The 7,796-nt window shown below is 35.7% G+C and overlaps 1 pseudogene; it reads right to left on the reverse strand.

Moving 5' to 3' along the window:
* Nucleotides 1-4,610: 4,610 nt before the first annotated feature.
* On the reverse strand, nucleotides 4,611-6,214 carry LOC147698488 (ATP-dependent DNA helicase PIF1-like; annotated as a pseudogene).
* Nucleotides 6,215-7,796: the final 1,582 nt, after the last annotated feature.

Here is a 7,796-nt window from a genome sequence, read left to right on the forward strand (position 1 = left end):
CTCATCAAAAAACAAATCTGTTATAAGTGAGACATATAGAACTCTTATTGCTGTCAAATCTAACGATTGCAGTAAGCTTGTTGATAAATGGAGCAGAATATTGGGATCAAATATAACTCCTAAACAGATAACAAATTCTTTGACGAATATTAATAAACGAGTACGATCATCCAGCTTAAGACTCCAACAATTCAGAACAACGGGCCCGATTCACAGAATGAACTTACTACTTTTGGCATTCACAGAATGCACTTACTACTTTTGGTATTCACAGAATGAACTTACTCATTTCGGTATTCACAGAAGTTAGGACTACTAACTTTAGGACTCCTAAATGCCTTCTGTGAATACCGAAAGTCTTAAAATTAGGATTTTTCTCAATTTAGTAGTAGTAAAGTTAGGACTCCTAACTTTAGGACTCCTAAATGCCTTCTGTGAATACCGAAAGTCTTAAAATTAGGATTTTTCTCAATTTAGTAGTAGTAAAGTTAGGACTCCTAACTTTACTACTACTAAATTGAGAAAAATCGTAATTTTAAGACTTTCGGTATTCACAGAAGGCATTTAGGCATCCTAAAGTTAGTAGTCCTAACTTTACTACTACTAAATTGAGAAAAATCGTAATTTTAAGACTTTCGGTATTCACAGAAGGCATTTAGGCGTCCTAAAGTTAGTAGTCCTAACTTTACTACTACTAAATTGAGAAAAATCCTAATTTTAAGACTTTCGGTATTCACAGAAGGCATTTAGGAGTCCTAAAGTTAGTAGTCCTAACTTCTGTGAATACCGAAATGAGTAAGTTCATTCTGTGAATACCAAAAGTAGTAAGTGCATTCTGTGAATGCCAAAAGTAGTAAGTTCATTCTGTGAATCGGGCCCACAATGTATGCTATATTACACCCCCGAAAAAATCTCTAAATGGTCCCCCAACAATATTTATAGTGATCGCACTAAATGCCCTAAATGCTCTACTGAAGCGGCAGACCTGATACATATGCTGTTCTCATGCCCGAATTTGAAAATTTTCTGGTGCGAAATTGAAAAAATCTTGCATATGAAGCAGATACAGATACCAGCGTTAACAGCTGTGTCCGTTTTATTAGATATCTATCCAGCTCCACTCCCACATGCCGCTCTGATTACAATATTAATATCTTGTGCTAAACTAACTGTGGCAAGAGCCTGGATCAGCTCAGAAACACCAAAAATCTGGGATTGGTGGGCATTGGTAATCGAAGTACATTCAATGGAGCTTGCTTTAGCAAACATCAGGGGCATAAAGGCAATGAAAAAATATGAAAAAAATTGGGGAACTTTTATAGAACGCTGATGCTACACATTTGAAAAACTGTGTTATTTGACAACTACTATGGTGTTTTGAGATTGCTAACATGAAATTGCTTTCTTCTTTATTGTTTCTGCCCTTATCTTCTTTCTTGCCTGTCTTTTGCTTTCAACTGCAATACCGACCTAATTGTGTATACGTCATGTATGATAGTCATTATATATATGTATTGTGTTTTATGTACTATTATTATCCCTTTTTTTTGTTTGCTGTTCTCCTCTTCAGCCTGCTAACAATAAAAAAAAAATAATTTAAAAAAAAAAAGGAAGTTGTGGTTGGGAGAAGATTGCGTTTTTTTTTTAAAGGAAGTGTGTATTAGTTTAAGAAAAATTATTATTATTTTACACTTCCTTAGTTCTTCGAGTTTTCATTGAGCATTTCTTTTTTTAAATTTGTTTTAGGATTTTTATGGTTTATCGTTTGAGGAGTTAGTGCCGGTGGATTACTTTTTAAACGTTTGGATTTTTACGTTTTTAGGGTGATTTTTGTATTCTTGGGAATAACAAAAATGTGGATTTATTTATGTCTGTTGTGATTTCGTTTCTTCAGCTACGGAAATAGTACAATATTTTAAATTATTTATTGTGGGAGGGAAATATTAAGGGAAATATTAACAAAGTCATTTTTATTGTGATTTGTATTTTATAAAATACAATTACTTTGTCAAAATATTTTTGTATATTATTAATAAAATTGATAAAATAATTATATTTTGGGAATTATAAGAATTGTATTTATTTGTTTGTTTTGTTTTTAGTTATGAGTGTTTATGTTTCCTGAGGTATTTTTAGTTAAAGTAGGGATGTGGTATTGTTTCAAGGTATTCTAGTCCTTTAGTTATTGGGTATAGTCTTACTTTGTACTTAAGGACTTAAACATTTGTTTAGTTTGTTTGGTAAGTTTCTGGGCCTATTTGTGTTGCAGACTGAGGGAGCAAAGGAAGGAAAGAAGGGGAAGAGAAGTGAAGCAAAGGGATTTGGAAAAGGTGAGTACATGAGGAGAGAAAGAGGAAGGGGAGTTAAGGATTATGAATGAGGATAACTGAGGGAACTGGAGTAAGGGAACAAGGGTGAGGGAGGGTGAGTGAAGGGCAGTGAGGTTGAGGAAAGAGAAAAGATAGAGGGAGGATAAAAGCAAGTGAGCATGAGACAAGGGAAGTGAAGAAGTGAGGACATAGAGGTAGTGAAGGAAAGAGTGACAGAAAGGGAGTGAGTGAGAGAGAGAGCAAAGAAAGGTAAGTAAGTCAGTGTGGGTGAGTTATAGGGAGTGAGCGTGATGGAAGAGGAGTGAGAGTGTGAGAGAACCGAGAGAGTGAGGCTAAGAGAGAGGAAGTGAGGGAAGGGGAGTGACAATGTGAGAGGACAGAGGGAGTGAGAGAAGGAGTGAGTGAAGTGGAGTAAGGTGAGTGAGGGAAGGGGAATTATTGAGGGAGCAAAGAAAGGAAAGAAGGGGAAGGGCAGTGAAGTAGAGTGACTGACAGCTGGAAAGTGGTGGATGGGAGAGAAGGAAAGGGCAGTGAAGGAATGGAAAATGAGGATAAGTGAGGAAAGTGGAATAAGGGAAGGGAGGTGAGGGAGAGTGAGTAAAGACCAGTGAGGGTGAGTTAAGAGGAGTGATAGGGGGTGGAAAAAGGTGAGTGAGCATAAGACAAGGGGAGAATAATATATATTTGATAATACAAAATACGAAATAATCTGTATAACATGTTATATGGTTTAATTTTACTGTTCTCAAAATATATTGAATTTCACTTAAAACAATGACTTTAATACTACTCATCATATAACAGCGGGCAAAAAACACCACAATCAAAATGATTGTGTTTAAAAAACCCATACAACGTTTCAATAAATATTGTAAAAATTTGAAAAAACATATCTTAACTCACTTTTGATCCATGTACTTTTCCTCGAGGCCAAATAGTATATGGAAAGTCCTTTTCCTTGGAAATTACTCAAGAGTATTATTAATCTCTCATTTACCCGAGTTTCTGAAAGAAAAGCTCCAACATCTTTTACATCATGAAACAATAGTTTTATTTCCACCTCTAGCTAATTTTTTATTAATATTTCCTATAATACTCACAGCACACACTACGTGATACACTTATACTGCCTCTATGAGAACTACATGTTTTTTATTATCTTGATCACTCTCACTCGGAAAGTAGTTTTGAACAGCAAACTAAGTTTAATTTACTGCTACAATCTTCATAGGCCAATTACCTTCCCTAAAAGTTTGGTTATAATAACACTAGGTAAGATTTTTGTAGGTCAGAAGGCAAACGTTGTTTGAAAGTCAATTGAGTATCACTACAGTGTTTCCAGCCTTTTTGACATTTTAAATAAGCTGTGTAATGTCCTGATGTTGTTGAAGGACCATCATGGTAAATAATTGCTATAGTTGCAAAGGTTCTTCCTGAAATTGATAATTGAGAAGCCACAAAATGTTTAATTAAAGTTGTCAATTTAGTTCCATCAGGTCTACATCGTTGGAACATTAAAATTACATACTGTCCATATCTTTGTATAAATAATGTTGATAGCATTGCATATTTACAATGAGTACAGAACATGTTTTGATCTGCTCCTCTAACTAGATTATTAAAAGACACTGATTTGTAGTCTGGTAAAGTCAAATATATAAATCTTTCAGTGTCTGTTGTAGTACTACTTGAAAAGGAACAATTGTCGCAGTCATGCTGCCATTTATAAGAAAGGCCAAAACGATTTTCAACATCTACACCTTCATCTTGCAATACAACAAGTATATACATTAGCAATTCCTGACAATCTTGCTGAATATTCTGTGAAAATTGATTTAAACCAGAACATTTGTCTAAAACATTTCGAATTTCAGAAACACTTTGTATTTTTGTTCTATCACTGCTACATTTCTCAAACACAGAATTCAACAAAGAACAAAATCTTTGATCCCGATTTTAAGCAATCTGTTCTTGTACAGTTTGGAGAAAAAAAACATTAACCACTACATTAGCATAGTAGTTGACACCAGAACTGTTTTCAAACTGAAATCCAACAACATCTTTAACTGAATCCTTTTCCTTTCTGCTTACAATTACTGGTTCATCTACTTTTTTTCTTTTTCTACAACTTCACTACAATTTTTTTTATTTCTTCTTTTTCGGCCTACCACACGCTTTTCAAATAGAGGATTTTGAGGTAAACTTGGAGCATACTCTCTTCTTAACCTATTATATTCTTTTACACACTTTAGATCTGCATTACTCTTTGTCTCATCAAAATCAATCAAGTACAATCCAGATAAAGTTCTCACTCGAGATAAAGCAACATATGTCATACCCTCCTTGAACACAGAACTTCCAATATTCACTAAAGCACTATCTACACTTAAACCTTGAGATTTATGAATAGTCACCGCATATGCCAAACAAAAAGGAAACTGTTTTCTGAGGACATATAAATCTTTCACAAGCAAAAATCGGGCAGAAGAACGACTGATTTGTTGTACTTCTTCAATACCATCAAATTTTATTTTTATAAATTCAATTCCATCTCTATTTCGGTAATTCACAAAATCAACAACATGACTCATTGCTCCATTTACTAAACCTCTTTCCACATGTAAATTACGTCGTAAAATTATACAGCAATTTTAAGATGCATACAGAGTCTTTTCCAAACCAGCAGTTTTAGATATTCTTTTCTCTAAAGAATCCAATTTTGATTTCAACTTTTCTGACAAAATAATAGTTGCTCCTTCATGTTCTATTTTATCAATTGCTTCCAGTTTCACAATCTCTTGATTTTCCAACTTTAACATTTTGTTGTTGAAGATTGAACATTCTCGCAGAGTTGGCATCAAGCATATGACAGATTTGTTTTCAGGAATTTTCTTAAAAATATTCTCTGGGAGAATGTTTTCTTTTGGAAACAAATTTGAAATTAATCGTGCATGTAAAGCTGCTTTCCCATGCTCACTTACTTTTCCAATTCTTACATCTTGTAGAATCTTTTTATAATCTTCATCCTTTGCCTGTCGCATATTTTGTAGCAGTTCTGCATATTTGAAATATAACCATATGTTAACATTTCCAATGCTTCCTAGGCACTTCCTTGTATCTTCATGTGTAAGCATTTTAAACACTGGTTGTCCTTTCACTGGAGTTAGTTGCAGTAGATCGCCAAAAACAATCACGAGTTTGCCTCCAAATAACACATCATACTCTGTTTTAAGAATGTCTTGCATTCTTGAATGCACAAAAGCAAGCATTACATTTGATACCATGCTTACTTCATCAATGATAAGAAGTTTCATTTTCTTCAAGACTCGGGAAACTTCACAACAAGCTTCTCCAGATAGCTTGTAGTATTGTAATTTATTATCATGCTCTACTGGTAGCATCAATAACCGATGTAAATAAATCCCTTTAATGTTATGTGCTGCCAACCCAGTTGGAGCAGTAATAACACAAGATAGCGATGACTCTGTTTTTTTCTACACATAAGTTGCAATCGCTTTAATCAGAAATATTTTTCCAGTTCCTGCTTCTCCACTCACGTACAGTCGGACAGGTATAAATGATGTACATGAGCACTCTTTTTTCTCATGAGATAAACCATGCTCAATCTGTTCTGTGACTTCATCATATATTTGTCTCTGCTCAACATTTAGTTCTTTTGCCAAATCTTGTAAGTTAACTACATCCTCCTGAGCTTGTTCCATGGCTCTTTCAACTTCATCCATGGCAGTGGCAGCTTCATTTTGTATAATTGGTCCTCCTAGAGGATCCTGACTCAATGAAGCAGAACTCTGACTGTCTTGAGAACTGTCTCTAGCAATCTCTGCTGCAATTGTAGTTTCTTGCTGTATTTCCTCGTTCAACATTTGCAGATAATTTTAAAAAACATGACATTCTATGGTATCCTTGGTTGCATTGAACGAATCTTCATAACTAAGAAAATCTCAAAGTAGTTCCTTTTCTTTACGCGAAGGCTTAAACAGTTGCAAAAGAGCTAAGTAATAAAATTCCCTTTTGTCTGGAGATTCACAACTCAATTTTCGATGATTAATCAAATGGCCTTTTCTTTGTTTCACCAGACAGCCTTCACATCCAATTACAGCATATACATCTTTATTGATATCTTCTGTGATGTTCCTCTTAAAAGTATAGTTTTGCAGAACTTCATACAGACAAATGTTTTCAAGATGACTACTTCTATTTGGATAGTATGTATCCAACATGTTTGTCTTGAAAATATCTGTACTGTCTGGTTCTTTCTCCGCCAAATACTCTATTTCTTGTACAGATTTCAAAACTCGGTTTCGTGTTGCAGCAAGACCTAGACTCACCAAAATGAGGGTTCTAGATTTGGCATACAGACTTGCTGATGATAACCGATCAGAACACTCATATGCTCCAATTTCTCGATGCGACAACATCTTCAGACTGTAACTGTATAATTTCTTGCTTAGACTCTTTTCATGTGAAATCTCCTTCCACATTTCCTTCAGTTCCGTCTTTTCTGATTTTGTGATGTAAGACGTCACATATCGAGCCACAGCAATAGAGTTGTCAGCAACATATTGAATATCCATGTTAGCATTCCACATGGACAAAATGACTGGGTTGTAGTCATTTATGTATTTGGACTCCTCATTTCTTCTTAGGTTGTATGTATTTTTAGGTGATTTTCTTGTCACAGTATGTCGCAGAGAAGACATAAAATTGTTCACTCTTCCTTTCGATGTTACTGGACGTGGAAATGCAAAATGAGATTTTGTGTAGATCTTGTAATTGGATTTGTATTTCCGACGACAGTATTTTCCACAACGATGGGTTTGAAAGCGTAAACCTTGATGCGCGTACCGGTGAGCATACATGGGAACGCACCCAGCACTTACCCCGCGGAAATCTTTTAAAAAAATGGTTTTTTGCCCTTCAGGGTCCTTATAGGCTCCCCTCAGAAAACCTAGGGGATCAGGGGGTGTGTACCCTGCCCCCTTTTAATCATTTCTAAACCTAGGGGATCAGGGGGTGTGTACCCTGCCCCCTTTTAATCATTTCTACCTTATAATTTTTACCTCTTGTGTCTCGATTCTACAGAGACACAAGATGGCGGACTCTCCGGACTGTTTTCAATGTTGACAGACATCCGACAGCCAATCAGCTTTCTGCTCGCGCACTCCCGTAGCGCGCCGGGTGCGCTCCCCGGTACGCGTACCGGTGAGCGCTCGGAGCGCGCCTATAGATGTATATGTGTTTTTGAAGTTGCTTTTCAAAAAAACCACTGGAGCAATTTTAAACAAATATGGAAAAGGCCCTACTACGTACCAGTCCCTACCATTTTGCCAAGTTTGGTGTAATTCCATTCAGTAGTACGGGCTGTAGCCGTGTCTAAATGTCCTATGGAAAACTGCATGGGGAAAACACATTTGAAAGTATTGAAAATTAGAACCAATCAAAATG

The sequence above is a fragment of the Lissotriton vulgaris genome, chromosome 8, assembly GCF_964263255.1.
Source record: "Lissotriton vulgaris chromosome 8, aLisVul1.2, whole genome shotgun sequence".
In the NCBI taxonomy this organism is placed as follows: domain Eukaryota; kingdom Metazoa; phylum Chordata; class Amphibia; order Caudata; family Salamandridae; genus Lissotriton; species Lissotriton vulgaris.